At 43.9% G+C, this 23,101-nt stretch overlaps 1 protein-coding gene across 1 annotated transcript in view; it reads right to left on the reverse strand.

Annotated features, from left to right (window-relative positions):
• GALNT17 (polypeptide N-acetylgalactosaminyltransferase 17) overlaps positions 1-23,101 on the reverse strand; it is a 447,043-nt gene that overhangs the window by 308,211 nt on the left and 115,731 nt on the right. The gene's annotated exons all lie outside the window — the stretch shown is intronic.

Below are 23,101 nucleotides of genomic sequence, written 5' to 3' on the forward strand. Positions count from 1 at the left end.
GGTTATTTGTCACACAAGTCCTGGGAAACGGATACAAGGGTGCAGGTGAGCTGGGGTCAGTCACTTAACCTCTCTGAGCCTCAGTTTCCTCCTCTGGGAACAGAAATACTAATAACAGGACTGACTCATAGGGTTGTCACGAGGATTAAGTAAAAGCACGGAGTGATGGTTAATTTTATCTGTCCACGTGACCGGCCATAGGATGCCCAGATTAAATATTATTTCTGGGTGTGCCTGTGAGGCTGTTTCCAGGTGAGATTAGCATTGGAATCAGTGGACTCAGTCAAGTAGATTCCACCCTCCCCAGTGTGGGTGGGAATCATCCAAGCCATTAAGGGCCTTAGTAGAATAAAAGGCAGAGGAAGGAGAAATTCACCCCCCACCTCCAGCTTTTATTTCTGCCTCACAGCTTGAGCTGGGACATGCCACCTCATCTTCTGCCCTGGGACTGATTTTTTTTTTTTTTTTCGTACACGGGCCTCTCACCGTTGTGGCCTCTCCCATTGTGGAGCACAGGCTCCGGACACACAGGCTCAGCGGCCATGGCTCACGGGCCCAGCCGCTCCGTGGCATGTGGGACCTTCCCGGACCGGGGCACGAACCCGTGTCCCCTGAATTGGCAGGCGGACTCTCAACCACTGCGCCACCAGGGAAGCCCCCTGGGGCTGATTTTTACACCATCGGCTCCCCTGGTTCCTAGGCCTCCGGACTCAGCCTAAATCACCTCACTGTCTTTTCTGGGTCTCAAGCCAATTCCTATAATAAATCTCTCTCTTTCTCTCTCCCTTTCTCTCTCTCAGTTTACCTTTCTAGACCACCTTAAATCCTGAATATTCATAGGATTTTACCCCTTCTTCCCTGAAACATTTCTTTCCCATCAACATCCCAGGATGCCAACCTCTCCTGGTTTTTCCTCCCATCTCATCAGTGGTTTATTTTCAGTCTCCTTTGGCGATTCCTTCTATTTTCTGGCTCCTGCCTCAGGGCCTTTGCAAGTGCTGTTTCCTCTAACTAAAGTCCCCCTTTCCCCAGATGTCTGTATGGCTTCAGCCCTTGCTACTTTGAGATCTTTGCTCAAATATCACTCTAAAGAAGGTGCTTACATGTGGAATCTAAAAAACAAAAATGATACAAATGAACTTATTTACAAAATAGAAACGGACTCACAGACTTAGAGAATGAACTTATGGTTAAGGTGGGGGTGGTGCGGGGGGCGGGTGGCAAATAGATCGGGAGTTTGGGATTAACACGTACACACTGCTATAACCAACAAGGACCTACTGTAAAAATAAATAAATAAGTAAATTTTAAAAAAATAAAAATAAAGTATCCTAGAGACATTGTTGATAAAAAATTAAAGTATTCATATAAATTCTTTAAAAAAAATGTTAGCAGAACCTCCCACTAGCCTCCATCCCCCTGCTCTGCTTTCTTTTCTTTCTAGCCCTCACTGCTATCTTACTTAGGTATTTGTTTGTCAGTTTCCCCAGAAAATAAGCTCTAGAGGCCTGGAACTTTGTGTTCCCAGAGCCTAAGCCATGCCTGGCACTTTGTAAATGCTCAGAAATTATTTGTTGGGTAAAAGAGCAAAAGAATCAGTGAATGAATGAAAATCGCTTGAGTTCTGCTGATTCTCTGAAGAAGGAATGCTTGCAAAAATCAAGTTGGTGGCTACCTAAAGAGCAGAAATGAGGTGTGTTTTGTGGTTTTTTTTAACGTCTTTATTGGAGTATAATTGCTTTACAATGGTGTGTTAGTTTCTGCTTTATAACAAAGTGAATCACTTATACATATACATATGTTCCCATATCTCTTCCCTCTTGTGTCTCCCTCCCTCCCACCCTCCCAATCCCACCCCTCTAGGTGGTCACAAACTACCGCTGCTTCCCACTAGCTATCTATTTTACGTTTGGTAGTGTATATATGTCCATGCCACTCTCTCACTTTGTCCCAGCTTACCCTTCCCCCTCCCCATATCCTCAAGTCCATTCTCTAGTAGGTCTGTGTCTTTATTCCCGTCTTACCCCTAGGTTCTTCATGACTTTTTTTTTTTCTTAGATTCCATATATGTGTGTTAGCATACAGTATTTGTTTTTCTCTTTCTGACTTACTTCACTCTGTATGACAGACTCTAGGTTCACCCACCTCACTACAAATAACTCAATTTCGTTTCTTTTTATGGCTGAGTAATGTTGGTGGGAATGTAAACTGATACAGCCACTATGGAGAACAGTATGGAGGTTCCTTAAAAAACTACAAATAGAACTACCCTACGTCCCAGCAATTCCACTACTGGGCATATACCCTGAGCAAACCATAGTTCAAAAAGAGTCATGTACCAATATGTTCATTGCAGCTCTATTTACAATAGCCAGGACATGGAAACAACCTAAGTGTCCATCGACGGATGAATGGATAAAGAAGATGTGGCACATATATACAGTTGAATATTATGAGGTGTGTTTTGGGTCAAACTAGCGAGGTGTGCTTGAGAGATGAGTGAGAGAAATTAAAAGTGAAAAGCTCCATTCTTGACAGACAACCTTGTTTCGTATTTTAATGGACTCAAACCCACACGTGCGCTCCCTGAGACACGTGTAGAAGAATAAGAGCCGACTCTTATTTGCAGTCTCCAGGCGACTGTAATGTGGTTGTTTTTAAAATACTTGCCTCACAGCTCTCCCCGAGGAGTTTAGCTATTCTTTGGATCCTGGAGAGCAAAACGCACCAAGGTTTGTTGTCAGACTTCTACTTCTATAAAGAGAAATTCCAAGGGCTAATCTCAAATGTTTGGGGTCGAATTTTGCAAGGAATGTGGCTCTTCATCAAATGTAAGGGCTTTAAATATGATGAAGGGGAGTCCAACCTAATCTGAGTCGTGCAGAAACAAAGAGAGTAATTCCCCGATACCAGAGACTATGTGAATCGCTTCCAAGTAACAGATCAGTGTGCTAAGTATCTATAATTACCACATTAACGAGAAAGATTAGAGTCAGACATCTTTCCAACACAAGTTGGAAAAAATACCATGTTTGTATTTGACCATGCCTGCTTTCCCCTCAAGCATCCCAATGTATATTCAAGCCACAGTCATGAACAGACCCTTTCCAATTCAGAGTTAAGGATCATTCACTCCAAATGGGCTAGCTAATTTCACTGTGGTCTAATTTGTGAAGAAAATGAAAAGAAAGCAATTAAGTCCATGCCTGACCTACAGAAGCCATCATATTTTTAAGGATCTTACTATACTAATTACATGCATGAAAATCACATCACTGCTCCAGACAACAAATGCATGAAACAACACAAGTTCAACAAAGTCTCAACTTTAGACAATTTTTTTAACAGCAGAGTCATGCTATGTTTCTGAAAATAATAAACTCACTAAAACTAATAAAACCCAGTAAAATAGTATTTCCAGATTTTCACCAAATCAGCCCAGCTATCTCTCCCCACTGTGGTAACACTCTATGTAGTTATAGGATCTGAGCTTGGTAGCAAAGGACAAGAAGACTTAAGTGTCAAGAACAATCAAGAGAGGGTTGTGTGTGCACACACAGCCTCGCACTTTTATGTGTGTATCTTTCAAGCACTGAAATGACTGGATAATATTCCACCGTGATCAACGTTAGTTATAACTAAGTTAGAGAACACTCATTTTGAAATACAAATTGAAGTATATGTTTAAGAAACTGTCTCATTGCTTGTGATCACACTCTATACCTACTAAGACTATATTTTCAAAGTTACTGTCCATAGCAAGTTCTTAACTTTCCTCTCCTACGTAAAAAGCATGAGCTACCAATAAGTGGTTAATTCAAATGATAGTTAAATTCCTTTTTCACGGATGCATACTCCTTAATTTATCTACCATTTACACCATTCTTTTTTTTCTGAATTTTATTGTATTGTGGTAAGAACACTTAACATGAGATCTACCCTCTTAACAAACTATTAAGTGTCCGCTATTACATTGTTAACTACAGGTACAAATTGCACAGCAGATCTCTAGAACATATTCCTCTTGCTTAACGGAAACTTTACACCTGTTGAAAGGCAAAAGAACTACAAGACTAACAGAAAATAACAAAATGGCAGTAGCAAACCCTTCCCTGTCAATAATTATTTTAAATGTTAATGGAGTAAATATTATTTGTTTTAAAAGTAAGTGTCTGGTGGGATGGGGAGGGTGAGAGGGCGGCTCAAGAGGGAGGGGATATGGGGCTATATGTAAACATATAGCTGATTCACTTTGTTGTACAGCAGAAACTCACACAACATTGTAAAACAATTATACTCTAATAAAGATGGAAAAATAAATAAATAAAATAAAATAAAAGTAACTGTCTGGTATAGTGAAATAAATGCCAGATGATAAGTTATGGAAAAGGACCCATTCCAGTTTCCAAGGCCATCAGAGCAGCTAATGTCTCCTTAGCTCCAGCTGGAGGATGGAGGGAGGTCCCAGGAGCTCAAGGCCAGCCTCAAGTCCACCCAAGGAACACGCTCTGTATGCCCAGGATGTGTACACACAGCATCCATATTATGAGGAGATGTAGCAACGGGGATCATGGTTGGATCTCTGGAAATCCCTTTCCTCTTCTTCCCCTTTTAGAAGTACCATATGCAATTTCTTTTGGCCATGCCACACAACGTGTGGGACCTTAGTTCCCCAACCAGGGATTGAACCCGTGCCCCCTGCAGTGGAAGTGCAGGGTCCTAACCACTGCACCATCGGGAAAGTTCCACCGTGTGCAAGTTTTAATTTTCCCTTGCGGCATGTTGATAACGATATGTGTATACGTGTGCGAGTGTGCGTGGAAAAGACAAACGACTTGCCTCCCAAGCTAGGAGGAACAGCTGTTTCTCACTTATTAGGGTCAGAAAATAACCCCCTTCCACTTGTTATCCTGTCCAAGTCCACGAACGTACAATAGTCAGCGATTCGGAAAAGCTCAGCCACGTTTGCTCTGGCAGAGATGGAGGAACGCACCAAAAAAAGGCAGGCAGATCTCTTGTTTCCCAGCATGCGTTTCAGTGTCATATTGATTTTTAAACTCAACAAGTCTCCCTGTAGAAAGAAAGACTTCAAGGCTGGAGCCCAAATCCACCTCCCCTCTCCCCTCTCCCCTCTGTAATGAGACCATACATTCTTTCACCCTAAATTATTAAAAGGAGCTCCAACTCCCAACGGTGGTTATCAAAGCAACTTAAATCATCTCCCTCAAGGGTCTGATTGAACATAGCAAGACATTTTTCTCCACTGGGTGCCAGGCTTGAAGAAAGGGCAGGCTCTGTTATGCTGTGATTATGAGGGTGAATTATTCCCTCCAAAGAACTAGTAGCACAGGCACGTGAAGGACACACGGCTGCCCTGACCACTGGCACTCTGTCCACTGCACATCATGTCTGCACTAAACCCCACTGATTCTCCAACTGTGAAAGAAACAGCACTGATTGCATCATGGGGCAGGCTGCACACCCTTTGAGGGCAAAACATGTGTGTCCAGGGTCTGGCATACAGCAGACGCCTATTGAATCTACACAACGAAAACCAAGGTTGTATTATTATGGAGGCACAGGGCCAGGGGGTGGGGTTCATCGTGTCACAAATCCTTTTGGCATAAGCCCCAGTTTCCTTATCTGTTCAGTGGGGCAGATAATCCCCACCTCACAGGTCCGCTGCGAGGAATTCATGAGTTTGACGAGCACCCAGCTCCTTGGAGGTAGCTTCATAAAAGGCAGTTCCCAGGCTCTCTGTACACGAGGACTCGTGACAATAATCCAGGCGGATCGAAACAACGCCCAGGGGACTTCCCTGGTGGCGCAGCGGTTAAGTCTCTGCGCTCCCAGTACAGGGGGCCCGGGTTCCGTCCCTGGTCGAGGAACTAGATCCCACATGCAAGCTGCACCTGGGAATTCAGTTCGCATGCTGCAACTAGGGAGCCCTCCTGCTGCAACTAAGACCCAGCGCAACCAAATAAATAAATATTTAAAAAAAAAAAAAAACGCCCAGGAGAAAAGTTAATAAAGTGCCAAGAGCATTGATCTAGGTGGGACTCAGCTCTTCACAAGTCCTTCACTCTCCAGGGCGAAGGCTGCTCACCTGTAAACTGAGGGGTGGGCCCCGGTGCTCTAATTACGGTCGTGGGGGCAGAGTCTTTCTTTCTCTGTGTGTGTGGCTGAGAGGCCCCGCCCTCTCACCATCATAACTCTGCTGGTCAGTTACAGCGCAGTAACTCAGCATCCACAAGTAACTGGTGTGAAAACACTCACGTGCCCCCTCACGGAGATGTGCAGATCCACCATCACACCATCAGCCCCGTTTCCCTGCCCAGCTCCCTTAGGCAGCTACATTTTTTTTCTTTTGTGGTACGCGAGCCTCTCACTGCTGTAGCCTCTCCCGTTGCGGAGCACAGGCTCCGGATGCGCAGGCTCAGCGGCCATGGCTCACGGGCCCAGCCGCTCCGAGGCACGTGGGATCTTCCCGGACCGGGGCACGAACCCGTGTCCCCTGCATCGGCAGGTGGGCTCTCAACCACTGCGCCACCAGGGAAGCCCAGGCAGCTACTATTTTTTAAAATCACATTCCGTATCTTGGGATTAAAATGCATTCGTCTGTCAACTTTGAAACAGGCGTCCCCATACTCAAAATAAATTTCTATCCGTGTCCCACTGAAAGCATAGATCTGTGATGCTAAGACTCTTCCATGCCTCCTGAGGCAGGCTCTCAACTTCAACTTCAGTACATCTTTTTCTGAATCATATTCATATTTTACTTTGGCTACCATATTTCTTTGTTCCCCAAATTTTTCATTCTTATTGTATGGATTTTGTTAAATTGAAGGGAAATTCACATAACATAAAATGAACCATTTTAAATGTATCGGAGTGCATTTAGTACGTCCACAATACTGTACCACCAACACAGCTAGCTCCAAAACATTTTCTTCACTCATAAGAGGACTCCATTCCCACTAGACAGTCACATCCTATTCTCTCCCCCAAGCCACTAGCAACCATTAATCTGCTTTCTAGATATTTCATATAAATGAAATCATACAATATGACTTTGGGGGGGCTTCTTTCACTTAGCATAATGTTTTTGAGGTTCATCCACATCGCAGAGCACATTAGAACTTCATTCCTTTTTATGACTGAATAGTATTCCATGTATGGATATAACACATTCTGTTTATCCATTTATCCACTGATGGATATTTGGGTTGTTTCCACCTTTTGGTTGTTGTAAACAAGTACTGTGCATAAGTATTTGTTTGAATACCTGTCTTCAATTCCTTGAGGTGTATACCTAGGAGTGGAATTGCTGGGTCAAAGGGTAATTCTATGTGTAACTTTCTGAGGAGCCAACAGACTCTTCCACCTGGCTGCACCATTTACATTCTCACCAGCAATGTACAAGGTTTCCAATTTCTTCACATCCTCACCAGTATCTGTTATTTTCTGCTTGTTTGACTATAGCCTAGTGGTTGTGAAACAGTATCTCACTCCTCCTATTTTTTTTTTTTTTTGCAAAAGCATGAGCATGTAGTTTACTGATGTAAAACTTACATACAATAAAATACAGAGATCAAAAGTTCAGTGCTTCTAAAGACCTGATGTGTAACCATCACCTGAGACAGGATCTAGAACACTTACTTCCAGATCATGAGAAAGTGCCCATATGACCCCAGAGATAAACACCACATCGTCACTTCATCACCAGAGGTTACGTTTGCTCTTCTAGAACTTTTTAGAAATGGACTCCTATTGTTAGGTGCTTCTTTTGTTAAACATGAAATTTTTTAGATTCACCCATTTTGTTGCACACATTGGTAGTTCATTCCGTTTCATTGCTGAATAATACCCCACAACATGAATATAATAGTTTGTTTATTCATTCACCTGTTGATTGACATTTGGGCTGTTTCCAGATTAGGTCTATTAGGAGTAAGATCTTTACGAACATTTCCAGGCAACTCCTTCTTGTTTCATAAGATCAGTTTTGAAACTGTGGCTCCCAAAAAAGAGCATGGCCAAAAGTAGAGGCTGTAGTGGCACCACGTGTGTGAGATGTACCTTCCCAACAGGGAAAGAAGAGCCTTGAGAGTTTTCACTTAATCCACAATGGGGGTAAGTACAGGCTTCTCTTTAATCCACCAATACAAGAGTAGAAGACTGCCAGCAGGCAGGCAGGAATTGGGCTAAAGAACTAGGTTCCCAGGCTTCCCTGGTGGCGCAGTGGTTGGGAGTCCACCTGCCGATGCAGGAGACAAGGGTTCGTGCCCTGGTCCGGGAAGATCCCACATGCCGCGGAGCAACTGAGCCCGTGAGCCATGGCCACTGGGCCTGCGCGTCCGGAGCCTGTGCTCCACAACGGGAGAGGCCACAACAGTGAGAGGCCCGCATACCGCAAAAAAAAAAAAAAAAAAAAAAAAAAATCCACCAATACAAGAGTAGAAGACTGCCAGCAGGCAGGCAGGAATTGGGCTAAAGAACTAGGTTCCCAGGCTTCCCTGGTGGCGCAGTGGTTGGGAGTCCACCTGCCGATGCAGGGGACGCGGGTTCGTGCCCCGGTCCGGGAGGATCCCACGTGCCGCGGAGCGGCTGGGCCCGTGAGCCATGGCCACTGGGCCTGCGCGTCCGGAGCCTGTGCTCCCCAAGGGGAGAGACCACAGCGGTGAGAGGCCCGCATACCGCAAAAAAAAAAAAGGAACTAAGTTCCCATCTTTCCTGACATCTGTAGCTTTGAGAGGAGTAATCTACTGGCGTAGCAGGCTCATGTGCCATGATGGGGGCCAAGGTCGTGTCACACAGCGAAAAAAAACTGTGCGTGTTTACACACATATTTACACATACATACACACATTTCATATTATAATATACTACATATATTATATTTCTATAACTAGACTTAATGTGGTGATCATTTTGCAATATATGCAGATTATATACGGTTATACAGATTATATATAATTATATATATATATATATAAAATCATGTATATAGTCATTACCTGAAGCTAATGCAATGTTATATGTCAATTATGCCTCAATTAAAAAAATAAATGTGTAGGAATAACCCTGGCAATAAATATTTAGAAAGATAGAAAATATTTAAACCAATGAAGAGGTACACCCTTTCTCCGGATGGTAAGACAGTATTGTGAAGAAGCCAAGTTTTCACAAACCAAGACGTAGCTATAATATACCTGGCTGCTAATCACTCCCAGTAGAATTTGGGGGCAATCCAACAAAATAGTTCTTAAGAGTCCACAGAAGAATAGGAAGGTAAGAAGACTCAAAATTCTTTTTAAATTGTGAGAAGCATTACTCCAAGATAGCTTAATAAACCATAATCATTAAATTACGTTATTCTAATAAAATGATCAGCAAACAGACCAAGAGAATAAAAGCAGTCCAGCAGCAGGCCAAGAATACATAAGAACTTAATATATGGGAAAAAAAAAAAAAGGCGTTACAAATTAAGGACGCCATTATATACCAAATGGTGTTGGGGAAACTGGGCGTTAACTCTGGATGGATAAACCAGTTTATTAAGGTGAGTATATTAATAATCATAAGTACATTTCTATTAATAACCATTTGGGGGCACTTAAGCTTTATGCCAGGCATTTTGACAAAGGATTTTCATGTACTATCTCATTTAATCCTGACAGCAATTCCTATAAAATAGGTATTATTACTTCTAGACCATTTATTCCAACCAACTCACTTTGAAATGATTGGAGGGGAAGCTGGGACAAAGCGAGAGGGTAGCATTGACATATATAGACTACCAAATGTAAAATGGATGGCTAATGGGAAGCTGCTGCATAGCACAGGGAGATCAGCTCGGTGCTCTGTGACCACCTAGAGGGGTGGGATAGGGAGGGTGGGAGGGAGATGCAAGAGGGAGGAGATATGGGGATATATGTATATGTATATGTATATGTATAGCTGATTCACTTTGTTATAAAGTAGAAACTAACACAACATTGTAGAGCAATTATACTCCAATAAAGATGTTAAAAAATAAAAATCAATAAATAAAAATGATTGGGAGTGTGGGACTGACATGTACACACGACTATATTTAAAACAGATAACCAACAAGGACCTACTGTATAGTACAGAGAACTCTGCTCAATATTCTGTAAAAAACCTAAATGGGAAAAAAAAATTGAAAAAGAATAGATACATGTTATGTTAACTGACTCACTTTGCTGTACACCTGAAACTAACACAACATTGTTAATCAACTATGCCCCAGTATAAAATAAAAATTTTAAAAAACGAGCAAATCAAACCTCAGAGAAGGCAAGTGACTTGGCCAGGGTCACACAGCAGGCAGAGAGCCTGGATGAGCACTGTGTCTATCAGCATTACATCTATCTAACCATACTGTTTCCAATTATCACCTTTTAGAAACGGATGCAGCTCTCTGGAGTCTGCACATATAAGTTTGCAGAACTGGAGTACGTAATCCACAGCAGACAGACGCAGAGAGAATCTAATAACACATGCAAATGGACCTTCAGGGAGGGTTTTCAGAGACAGAAGCTAAGGATCTAAATCAGGATGCGACCAGTCAACACTGGTGCTTTTGTCAAAATTGTGGAGGGAGCTTTTTAATAGACCAGCCACCCAGGACCTTGGCTCACTGCCTCTCTGCAGGCAGCCCCTCTGCAGCTCAACTCTCTTCCTTGCTGTGCTGGGCTGGCTCATCAGGGTTTGGAAAGCAGAGGGGCGTCCATGGGCTCCACTCTCTCTCCCCTCCCACTACCCCTCCAGCCTCTGCTAAGGGACTCCCTAGAGCACCTTCCCCAGTTCACTCTTACAGCATCAGCCAGGAGAAAGAAGGCTTTGCAATCCAGGGCAGGTTCAAAAAATAAGCACATTCCTGGACCTCCTGCCCGGACAGAAACCTCTCCAAAGACAGTCATTATCAAGCAAAAGATATACACCCACTGGAGGAAGACACACACACACACACACATATAAGCACATGCTCAGCATCATGATTTAGCAAACCTTTACAAATGGAATATTCGACAGCTAATGGGCATGGAGTTTCTTTGGCGAGTGATGAAAATGTTCTAGAATTAGATGGTGGTGATGGTTATAGCACATTGTGAAAATACTAAAATCCACTGAATTGTACACTTTAAAATGATGAATTTTATGTTATGTGAATTTTACCATAATAAAAACGTAACATTTTGAAAAAGGAAATTAAAAAACTAAGAGAAGAAAAGAAACACTTAAATTTAAATACTGAAATACATATAAGGGTATCTCTATATTTACATGTAAAATTAAATAAGTAAATATATGTAAAGGCAAAAGAAAACCCAGAATATTCAAAACTCAATCGTTTCCTCATTAAATATGCCCAATATGCTAATTAGGCACAAAATAAGATTGCAAAGAAAAAGACGTGTGGCCCAATGATGGACACACAGGGAGGAGGTAGCCTAAACACACATTCCGGGTTCCCACTTATCTGTTTGATCCAGGACTCCTGACTTCTCATCAGTGGACCTCAGTTTCCCCCTATGTAAAATGGGCACACTGAACTATGTCATTTACTGTCTTTTCAACTATAGGAACCAAATCATGCTTTGGCATTAATTTAATCATTTAAAGAAAAATCTGAGGAAACGCTAGCCTCATCAAAAGAAATATATCCAGAACCAAATGTTCCCAGGGTCAGCGGACTCCCCTCTCCTGCACCCTCCAGCAGGATGGTTAGGGTTAGTTCTGAAATCGTGGGAGCCTTGGAATTTCCAGGTGAATGCGTGCATCAAAGCCGGAGATGAGGCAGCAGAACCATAGTCAAAAAACTCTCCAAAAAGCAGGGCCACGGTGCTGTCACTGGGCCCGTGAGCCCGCGGCGGGACCCTCTGGGGAGATTCAGGTGCTTACATACCTGCGTGTCTGAGCTCTGCTTCTGAAATCAAAGGAGCATAAAAACAATTTCCACAATGATCCAGCCAGCTCAGGGCTTACAGTCGGGAAAATAGACCCTGATAGGATGTCAGAACAATGCCAGGAAGTAAAAGGATATCAGGAGTCAGAGAAATAAGGACAGTAAAAGCTCCATCTCCTATCTGGATGTGAGACAAGAGGCAGGAACCCTCTTCTTGATCAAGTAGAGGACAGTGTAGGAAAAGGGCCTTAAAGTTCACCTCTAGGAGATCATTTCTCCTTGACAAATGAGGAAACCGGGGCTTGGGAAGGTTGAAGACAAGAACTTACGGCCAGCTTGTGCCGGAGCTGGCACAGTCACAGGCCTGTGGATTGGTGCCCTGTGGTCCCTGATCACACCTAGACACCTCCTGCTGCAAATGCTCCTCCTGAGAGGCAGATGGAAAAAACCCTGGCAAGCTCAGAGCTGGCTTCCTTATTTGCAAACAGGAATAATACCGGCCCTGTCTAGCTCACAGGGCTGGAGTGGAGATGAAATAAAATCAAGCATTGTGAACCCTTGCAAACTGTAAACCACTACACAGATGTAAGGAAATGTAATTATCATTTGGGCAAGGATTCTTAACGCCTATTTCAAGGGAAAAAATTTTTTTTGAATATTTAAAGGTCTATTAGAAAAGAGAAAAAACCAGGATGTGCTATCCCAGGTCCCTCACCCAGGGGATTTAGTAAATATTCACGTTCAGAAGTAATCAACGAGTGCAGAGTTGGATTTACCATGAAGCTTCTGAAGCTTAAGCTTCGGGGCCCCTCACTTACATGGGCCCCTTCCAAAGCCTCTCTCTGAAAGGGCCCCAACAGTGTGTGCCCATGGTCTGATGTTTCTCTAACATTTGCAAAAGTAAGATACTTTTGTTGCAATCAGCTAAGATGACTATCTCTTGTCCCTCCAGTTTGCACTCTGTCAGAGCTCTGGTGGTGGGGCAATGAGGGAGGGGCATTTCATTAGAATTTGGTTTTGGAAAATTTAAGTTAAGAATACATTTGGGGGCTTCCCTGGTGACACAGTGGTTGAGAGTCCGCCTGCCGATACAGGGGACATGGGTTCGTGCCCCGGTCCGGGAGGATCCCACGTGCCGCGGAGCTGCTGGGCCCGTGAGCCATGGCCGCTGAGCCTGCGCGTCCAGAGCCTGCGCTCCGCAGCGGGAGAGGCCACAACAGTGAGAGGCCCGCGTACCGCAAAAAAAAAAAAAAAAAAAAAAAAGAATACATTTGGTTTAGCTTCAGTGGAATATGTCTACAATGGTTCCCGGTCTCCCAGATATTGTTATGCTGCCCTGGAATAGCAACAGCTTCCAAGAACACTCATGATGTCATCAATTCAAAGTACATTTAATACAAGTCACCACAAAAAATCATGAAATGCCTTGCAGTCTTACATCCCACATAGCACATGGACAGAAGTCACCCTAAATTTGACAGCCATTTTATAAATGTACCTGACATGGCCAATACTGAATTGTGAAGCTAAAATTCATTTTCTAAAGTATCAACTCTTAAAAAAAAGTATCAATCAAACATCCTGAAAGAAAGACCAAATGCCTTTCTATTCTCTCAGCTGAAAAGGATATTCCTAATTGCTGTCATATGAAGTCAGTCAAATAATATGTAGTCCAAAAATGTAAGAAAAAAAGATTATAAAGGTATATAGGGTAGCTAATACAAACATATTATTTTCCTGGAATCTGTGATGTTGATAATATTTGTCAGCTTTTTTAACTTGGCATTTTTTTTACACTTTTTTCTCATTCTAGATACATATTTATTTTGCACCTAATTCTGTATTTCTAATTTTACATTCTTTTCCTTAAAGAGGGAGCCAAAATTGTATAAGCTTCAAAAGCCCCAATAAACTCTGAATCCCAAGCCTCCTAATTGAGTGCTCTAACGTTTTTCATTTCCATCAGTTTCAGTCACTTATGAAAAACAGCTCCGAATTTCCTTTCAAAAAACATGCGCACTGATTTTAAAGCCTCTCCAGCAAAGGACAAAAAGAAAATGGATTTGTACAGCAGTGGGTAGCACAGTTACACAGAAGAGAGAGAATCTTCTAACCATGAAAACTCACAGAACTCTTTGTCTAGAACTCTTTAAGAAACTGCTTTGTCTGGAATAGATGGGAAGAAACTCTTACCCAAGTACACATCAATACTAACTCCCTGAAAGGCGAGCGTGGCTTTTTAAGCTCGATGAAGAGCTTTTTTTTTTTTTTAAGCGAACGGATTTATATGTATGGACCCTATATGAGAATAACTTGAAGGTAGCTTATGGTACAATAAAATCAATATAATTAACCCATGATGAAAACTGGAATCACAATTTTAAGGGGAAGGAGGAGAACAAATCAGTCCTGGGAACCACATGGCTGAGAGGCATCAGAGCTACTCTTCCCACCTGGGCTCTGGGAGGGCTCTTCCAGCGAATGCCACCCCTCCACCTGTGTGTCCTGGTCACACTCAGCGGCCCTCCTGCCATCAGTCCTTTCTGAACCTCACCCCCACCCTGCCCAGTGCCCCGCCCTCCTGGAAAGCCTCTCTCCCCCCCCAGCAAACCCTCCCCAAGTGGCCTCAAAGACCCCGTCCCACAGCAGGTTAGAATTCCATGTGGCTTCAGCCTCTTTGCAGCAAACCCACCCCCCAACCTCATGTGCTGTCCCTGAAACCTGACCCTCCCCAAAGATGCAGACACCTCTTCCCCTTTAGGTGGACTCATCACCCAAACCCGGAGTCCATATGGGACATTCTCCCCAACCCCCAACCTATTTGCAAGCATTCCTCCCCTCCTCTGCCCTCTTGCAAGGTTTCCCTTTTGGTGTATAAACATGCTCTAAGCTCTCCAGTCTGGCTGAGGCTCTTCCTTCCATCCATCCACCCATCCATCCATCCATCGCACATGGAAAGAGCGCCCGCCATGTGCCTGACACAGCACTGGATGCTGGACCTAACATGAGAGCCAAGAACACCACCCTTTCCTGTCCCTTCTCCCTAGCGCTGCTCTTCCCCACACTCTGCTGAGACCCTGATCTCTCCCGGCAGGCTCAAAGGTCCCCACGTGGCTGTGTCTCAAACCCCAAACGTTTGCTAAACTGAACTGAAAATAAAGTAGCCCATATCGGTCCCACTCTCGTGGTTGGGAGTTACAAGTGTGCCAGTTGTCATTGGAATGAACAAGCTTTTGCCTGAGCTTGAGGTCATACAAGAAAGCATCCCACTGAATGAGTCTGGTATTTCATGAGATGGCCTGAACCCCATGGATGCCTCTCGGGTACGTCCCCATGAAAGCAAGGTTCAGCGAAGACCCAGGAGCCCGAGGAAGGGGGCCCTCTCACTCACCAACAAGGGAAGCTTGGAGAACCTGGAGAAAGAAACAGTTAACACATCAGGGTTAACACAGAGGGTCCTGTAACCCAGACCCTAGTAGGGGATGACAAGAAACCAGGTTTGTTCCAGAACAGAACTGGCTCTGGCAGGTGACCCATCTGCATCCCGGGAGGCTAACCTGAAATCTATGGGTCACTTTTTTTTTTTTATTCCAAATGAAGTCTCAAAACTTCGACTAGAAAATCATACATTGTTCCCACATGGGGAAGTGGTTAGGTCAAAATGGATTTTTCTGATATCAGGAAATATATATAATTTTCTCACTGACTCAAAACCGCAGACACCATGCCTAGCAGAAGGAAACAGTGGCGCCCTGACACTGCAGCTGACTTTGGAAAGGACTCAACTCCGTGATGTGATCACAAAGGGAAAAGTGAGAGGTGGCAGAAGATCACAAATAAAAGAACTAATGCATGTCTACACCGATGCTCATTAGAGGCTCAGCAGAGAAGCTGCCACCCGGATCCTGTCACTTCCTGGGCTGTCACAGCACATGGGACCCAAATCCTATCAAAGCTGCAGCAACGTGTCTGAAATGACTTTCTCCGGCCCACGCACCTGCGTGTGGACATTTGCTGATTCCAGGAAAGGGACTATTTTCCTGTCTGCACTGGAGCTGGAGGTCAAGGGAGCCGATTCCTTCGAGCTAAACGGCATTCTCTCCTTCCTCAGCAAGATGGCCCTGTGCTGGAGCTCTGCAATGGCGGCCTCTGTTCCAACAGCAAGAAGGCCATCAGGATTGCCTCCACCTGTGCATTCACCACCTGCACACTCTGGGGCTGAGGGCAGGGGAGAGAATCCACCAGAATTTAGAGTCAAGGGTGGATTTCTCCTGAAGTTAACTCTTGACGATGGCTAGGCAGGCCTTGAAACTTAATTGGCTGATTTTTATACATATCAAGGCTAAAGCATCCTACTGGTCCATCTAAGAACTAATTCTCCATCTTTGGCTGGGCTCTTGCCAGCCCTCTGCTATGGACTGAGTACTTGTGTCCCCCCAAAATTCATATGTGGAAGCCTGAAGGTGATGGTACTCAGAGGTGCAGTCTTTGGGAGGTTAAAAGGTCATGAGGGTGGAACCCGATGACGGGATTAGCATTCTTGGAAAAAGAGGAAGAGAGCCATCCCTCTCTCTCTGCTGTCATGTGAGGACACAGTGAGAAGGCAGAGGTCTGAACCAGGAAGCAGGGCCTTCCCAGAACTCGACCATATGAGCGCCCTGATCTCAGACTTCCCAGCCTCCAGACTGTGAGAAACAGACGTCTATTGTTCGAGCCCCCAGTCTATCGTATCTTTGTTACAGCCGCCCAAGCTGACTGAGACAGCCTCCACCTGGATGCAGTCTTAGCTCAGACAGTGCCTAGAGTAGATGCCTGAACTTACCACTAGCGCTTAACCCTGTGGAATAACATGGTATTTATTTCAACTGGGCCTCCTTCCAGGTTCTCCTATTTCTGAGCTCCTCAGACCTGCACGCTGGGCATTCCCAACAGCTGGTCCTGTGGTTCCTGCTTCTCCTTCTCTCAATGGTTCCTGGGCTGAAGCCATCTACTCTCCTGGCGAGACCACCATCACCTCTGGGCATCTGTGCAGCACCCCAACCCCCTGTTTGTGGGAACAGAACTCCTCGTCTGTGTGTGAACCCCACCCCGTGTGCCCCAGGCTGGTCCTACTCTGCTACAGCACAAGCAGGCGTGGGATGGAGACGAGGCCACTCACAAACCCTAGGCCCTTGTGATGTGTTCAGAGACAGGCACATGCCTCAAACCAGACCAGAGACTTTCCTAAGACGTCTCTGATGGAACTTTCCAGGAAGAGCTTCTTTCTCCAGCTACTGTCTTAGCTATCAGATGAGAAAGCCTGTCTACAAGATAGACAGGGGGGCAGGGTCTTGAAGACACCATTGAAACCCCCAGAATTCTCAGTTACAGGGGCTAATAAATCCCTATCTCGGGGCTTCCCTGGTGGCGCAGTGGTTGAGAATCCACCTGCCGATGCAGGGGACGCGGGTTCGCGCCCCGGTCCAGGAAGATCCCACATGCCGCGGAGCGGCTGGGCCCGTGAGCCGTGGCCGCTAGGCCTGCGCGTCCGGAGCCTGTGCTCCGCAACGGGAGAGGCCACAACAGTGAGAGGCCTGCGTATCGCCAAAAAATAAAAAATAAATAAATAAAAATAAATCCCTATCTCCTCCTTTTCATGCTTAAATAAGGATAAATTGGTTTTCTGTCATTTGGAACAAGACCATCTTGTTAACCAGATATTCCTACATCGGTGTCCTCATCCTGATCCTTTTCACTTCTGCTCCCATCTGCTGCCTTCCCCTCCTGGTGGAAGTGGGAAGTAGAGGCAGCTGTCATAGTGACTTCATCCTGCTGTGCCACCAACGAGCCACGTGACCATGGAGAGGTTACTGAACATCTCAGCTTCCAGTGCGGTAAAATGGAGATAATCCCACCTACCTCACTGGGTAACCACGAAGACAAAAGAACACAGGGGAGTGGGGGGCAGTGTCCTTGTATCCTCTGGGGGTCTGGACCCCATTCCCTCCCTCTCTTACTCCTCTCTCACATCCAAAGGCAAAAAAAACAACCTCCCAATGGGGTAGAAAATGCTATAGTCTCTCCACCTGAACAAAATATGCTTAAAACAATACAACCCAGACCCATTAAAATCATGCCCCAAGATATACTGACCGAACACAAATAGAAAGAAAGAACTCCACGTTGTTATCAAAGAGGACTGAGAAATAAAAGTCATTAAATGGGCCAGACGGCTATTTAGTTTTGATAAAAGGTAAAATCCCCAGTGAAGACATGACTGTGAAGAAAGCTTACGTGCAAAATACTCTGACGTTCTAAAGAATGTTAGCAAAGCCGGACATCACCGCACTGGTGCAATTTTCTCCCTGCTCCCAGACCACCTTCCCCTGTTCCTCCAGGCCTGGGCACCCCTCCGAGGAAATCCCTCCACGTTAGATGCTAGCCTGTAGAAGGCAGCGGAGAAGACTCGGCTCTGAATGAACAGTCAGACCTGTTGTAGTGGTTAAATGGTGTCCTCCAAAAATTCATGTCCACCGGAACCTCAGAATATGATCTTACTTGGAAATAGGATCTCTGCAGTTGCACTTAAGTTCAGATGAGGCCACACTGGGTTAGGACGGGCCCTAAATCCAATGACGGGTGTTCTTATAAGAAGAGGACACACAGAGGGAAGAGGCCACACGTAAAGATGGAGACAGAGATTGCAGTGATGCAGCTGCAAGGCAAGGAACACCCACGGCTTCTGGTACAACTAAGAAGCTAGAACAGGCAGGGAAGGATTCTTCCCTAGAGGCTTCAGAGGAAGCATGGTCCTGCAGACACCTTGATGATTTCAGACTTCTAGGCTCCAGAAATCTAGAATAAATGTTCGTTGGTGTAAGCCACCCAGTTTGTGGTTATTTGTCACACAAGTCCTGGGAAACGGATACAAGGGTGCAGGTGAGCTGGGGTCAGTCACTTAACCTCTCTGAGCCTCAGTTTCCTCCTCTGGGAACAGAAATACTAATAACAGGACTGACTCACAGGGTTGTCACGAGGATTAAGTAAAAGCATGGAGTGATGGTTAATTTTATCTGTCCACGTGACCGGCCATAGGATGCCCAGATTAAATATTATTTCTGGGTGTGCCTGTGAGGTTGTTTCCAGGTGAGATTAGCATTGGAATCAGTGGACTCAGTCAAGTAGATTCCACCCTCCCCAGTGTGGGTGGGAATCATCCAAGCCATTAAGGGCCTTAGTAGAATAAAAGGCAGAGGAAGGAGAAATTCACCCCCCACCTCCAGCTTTTATTTCTGCCTCACAGCTTGAGCTGGGACATCCCACCTCATCTTCTCCTGCCCTCGGACGGGGATTTACACCATCAGCTGCTCCCCTGTTTCCATGTCTTCGGATTCAGACTGAATTACACCACTAGTTTTCCTGGGTCTCAAGCCAATTCCTGTGATAAATCTCTTCTCTCTGTCTCTCTCTCTCTATATATATATACATACATACAATATATATATTACATAAGCAATAATAGTAAAAATTTATTAAGTAATAATAAAGTACAATTATTATTGCATATATAAGGTAATAATTAATTTATATTATAGTTTTAATATTTATATAATAATTACATATTATACATTATATAATTATTACATATATTACATCATTACCTATTGTACATATAACTATTATTGTTTATTATTGTATTATTGTTAATTATTATATATTATTATTATTGTTAATTATTATATATTAGTATATCTTATAATACAGAATATAATCTACAAATAATATATTAAATGGCATAAATAATATACAATAATATATAATAAAGAATATATTTTATATTATATATAATTATTATCATTATTATTTATAGATGTATCCCTCATCCTCCCTCCCTCCCCTGGGCACATCTCAAAAGTTAAGATGAGCTGCCTAGCTTGACTTTTAAGTATCATCAAAGAGAAGTTAGGAAAAAATACCCAAATATCTTAGGCTCCAAATACAATCTCTGTTCACAAATTAATTTTTCAAACTAAAAAGAAGCAATGCATTTCAAGTTTCCTTCCCTTTCGTGTAACTGAGATGCTTTCCTTCAGGGGAGAAAAGCTGGGCATAAAAGCAGCACGCAAATAAATGAAAACCAAGACCCCAGAAGGGGACTGGGATGAGAAACACTGCACTCATCATTAGTCCTGAAAGGAGAAAACTCTCTCCCTTCCTCAGACAGCTGTCTTCTTCTTTCCTTCCTTTCTTTCTTTCCTTTTGTCTCCTTTCTTTCTGCCTTTCTTCCTCCTTCCTTACTTTCTTTTCTCTCTCTCTCTCTTCAGCTTTACTGAAGTATAATTGATATACAAAACTGCACATACTTTAATGTGTACAATTTGATGAGTTAGGACACATGCATACACTTGTGAAACCATTACCACAATCAAGGTAATAAACATATGTTTCCTTATGCCCCCTTGTTTTTTCTTTTCTGGGGGAGGGTGGCAGTAAAAAGAACATCTAATATGAGATCTACTCTCTTACCACATTTTTTTTAAGCGCACAGTACAGTATTGCTAACGACAGGCACTACGTTGTACAGCAGATCTCTAGAACTTACTCATCTTGCATAATCAAAATTTTATACCCACTGAACAAGCTCCCCTCCCCCAATCCCTTGGCAACCACCATTTTACTCTCCTCATCTATGAGCTTGATGCAGTGGTTTAAATAGTTTAAGTAGCTCATATAATTGCGATCATGCGGTATCTGTTCTTCTGTGACAACCAGTTTCACCAACAAAATCTCCTCCACATTCATCCGTGTTGTCACATATGGCAGAATTTCCTTCTTCTTAAAGGCTGGATAAAATTCCACTGTATTATATACCACATTTTATCTATTCACCTGTTGATAGACATTTAGGTTGTTTCCACTTCTTGGCTATTGTGAATAATGTTACAATGAACATGGGAGTACAGATATATCTTCAATATCCTGATTTCAATTCTTTTGGGTAAATACCCAGAAGTTGGATTGATAGATCATATTGGTAGTTCTAGTGTTAATTTTTTGAGGAATCTCTATACTGTTTTTCATAGAGACTGCACCATTTCACATCCCAACAGAAGTGTATAAGAGTTTCAATTTCTCTATCTATCTCTTCACCAACACTTGTCTCTTGGTTTTTTGTTATTTTGTTTTTTTGATAATAGCCATCTTAACAAGTGTGAGGTGATATCTCACTTGATTTTCATTTCCCTGATGATTAGTGATGTTAAGCACTTTTCCATATATGTGTTGGCCATTTGTATACCTTCTTTGGAGAAATGCCTATTCAAGTTTTTGCCCATATTTTAATCAGATTATTTTAGTTTTTTGCTCTTGAGTTGTAGGAGTTCGTTACATATTTTGAATATTAAACCCTTGTCAGATATATGGTTTGCAAGTATTTTCTCCCATTCTGTAAGTTGCCTTTTCATTCTGTGATTGTTTCCTTTGCTGTGCAGAAACTTTTTAGTTTCAGGTAGACCCTTGTGTCTATTTTTGCTTTTGTTGCTTGTGCTTTTGGTGTCATATCCAAGAAATCACTGCCAACACCAATGTCAAGAAGATTTTCTGCTATGTTTTCTTCTAGGAGTTTTATAGTTTCAGGTCTTATATTTAAGTCTTTAATACATTTGGGGTTGATTTTTTTATGTGATGTAAGATAATGGTGCAATTTCATTCTTCTACATGTGGATATACAGTTTTCCCAGTGCCATTTATTGAAAAAACTATCCTCTCCTCATTGTGTGTTCTTGGCACCCTTGTCAGAGATCAGTTGCCCGTATTTGTGAGGGTTTATTTCTGGGCTCTCTATTCTGTTCCATTTGTCTACATGTCTGTCTTTATGCATGTACCGTACTGTTTTAGTTACTGTAGCTCTGTAATATATTTCAAAATCAGGAAATGGGATGCCTCTACTTTGTTTAGCTGTCTACTTTCTAATGGCTTTTTTCAGTGCTTCCAAAGACATACACAAACTGTGATGCAAACCCCACCTCTTTACATCTGTGAAATGCCCAGATTTGCACACTTTCTGTCCCTCAGAATACTCACTCATCCTCCCACACAGTCATTCCACAGACATTTACGGGGACACCTGTCATGAGCTGGCCACTGTTCGAAGGTGCTGGGAGATGGCAGCAAACAAAACAGATAATGTCTCTGCCTACATGGTCTGCTGGGCAGGAGAGACAAGAGACAAGTAAACACTATATATAATAACACATGATAAACATAAGTGCAGGAAGTAATAAGTGCTGTGAAGAAAATGAAATAACCAAGAGTGTGGGGGTGACAGGAGCTGGTGGGTGTGGACTCCAGGAAGGGTGATCCATCTCACCTTTGTTTCTACCTCTCCGTAGTTAAGACCCAAGTTCTAGCGCTCCATGAGTCAGGACAAAGGACTGCCCCAACTTACCCAAGGGACATCTATAAGCTGGGCAAGAAGAGAATGAAGCAGCCCACGCCTGAGAAAGAGGGCGTTCCCTAACTTAACCCTGTAAAAGCAGCCCTGCTTCCTTCCTCTCCTGGCCGCACCTTCACACAAAGTCACCACCATAGAGCTGGCAGCATTATCTGCCCCCCTTCCTCAACCCACAGACCGCCTGAAATGTTATCTCCCTCAGAGTGCCCTCCATGGAGCTGCAGGTGGCAGAGGCCACTGGGCTAAGTGTTCACACCTGGGCCACAGAGATCCACAGAGTCCCAGATTCTGTGGTCTCACACCTGAGTGGGCATTGGCAACACCTGCGGAGCTGGGCAAACTCAGGTCCATCGCTGGGCCAACCCCAGAGCTTCTGGTTCTGGGGTCTCGGGTGATATCCAGGAATCTGCATTTCCAACAAGTCGGCAGTGGATGCTGCTGTTGCAGATCTGGGGACCCCCTCCACCTCTGAGAAACTGAGGGGGGAAACTGAGGCCCTGCAAAGTAAACCATTTGCCAGGGTGGCAGGAGGCAAACACATTACTCCTACGTTCATTTTACAGGGCCTCCCTGCACTGAAAACACACAGCAGTCAGCTCAGGGACCTGACTCCTGAGACAGGCCCTCACAGCCTGCGTCGGCACCCCCCTGTGGAGACCAGGGACAAGAGGGCAGGGGTCATGATCTGCTCAGCTTTGGATACCCAGGGCCGAGGCTGGTCCCCATCACAGCACTAC

Source organism: Kogia breviceps, chromosome 14 (assembly GCF_026419965.1).
Source record: "Kogia breviceps isolate mKogBre1 chromosome 14, mKogBre1 haplotype 1, whole genome shotgun sequence".
In the NCBI taxonomy this organism is placed as follows: Eukaryota; Metazoa; Chordata; class Mammalia; order Artiodactyla; family Physeteridae; genus Kogia; species Kogia breviceps.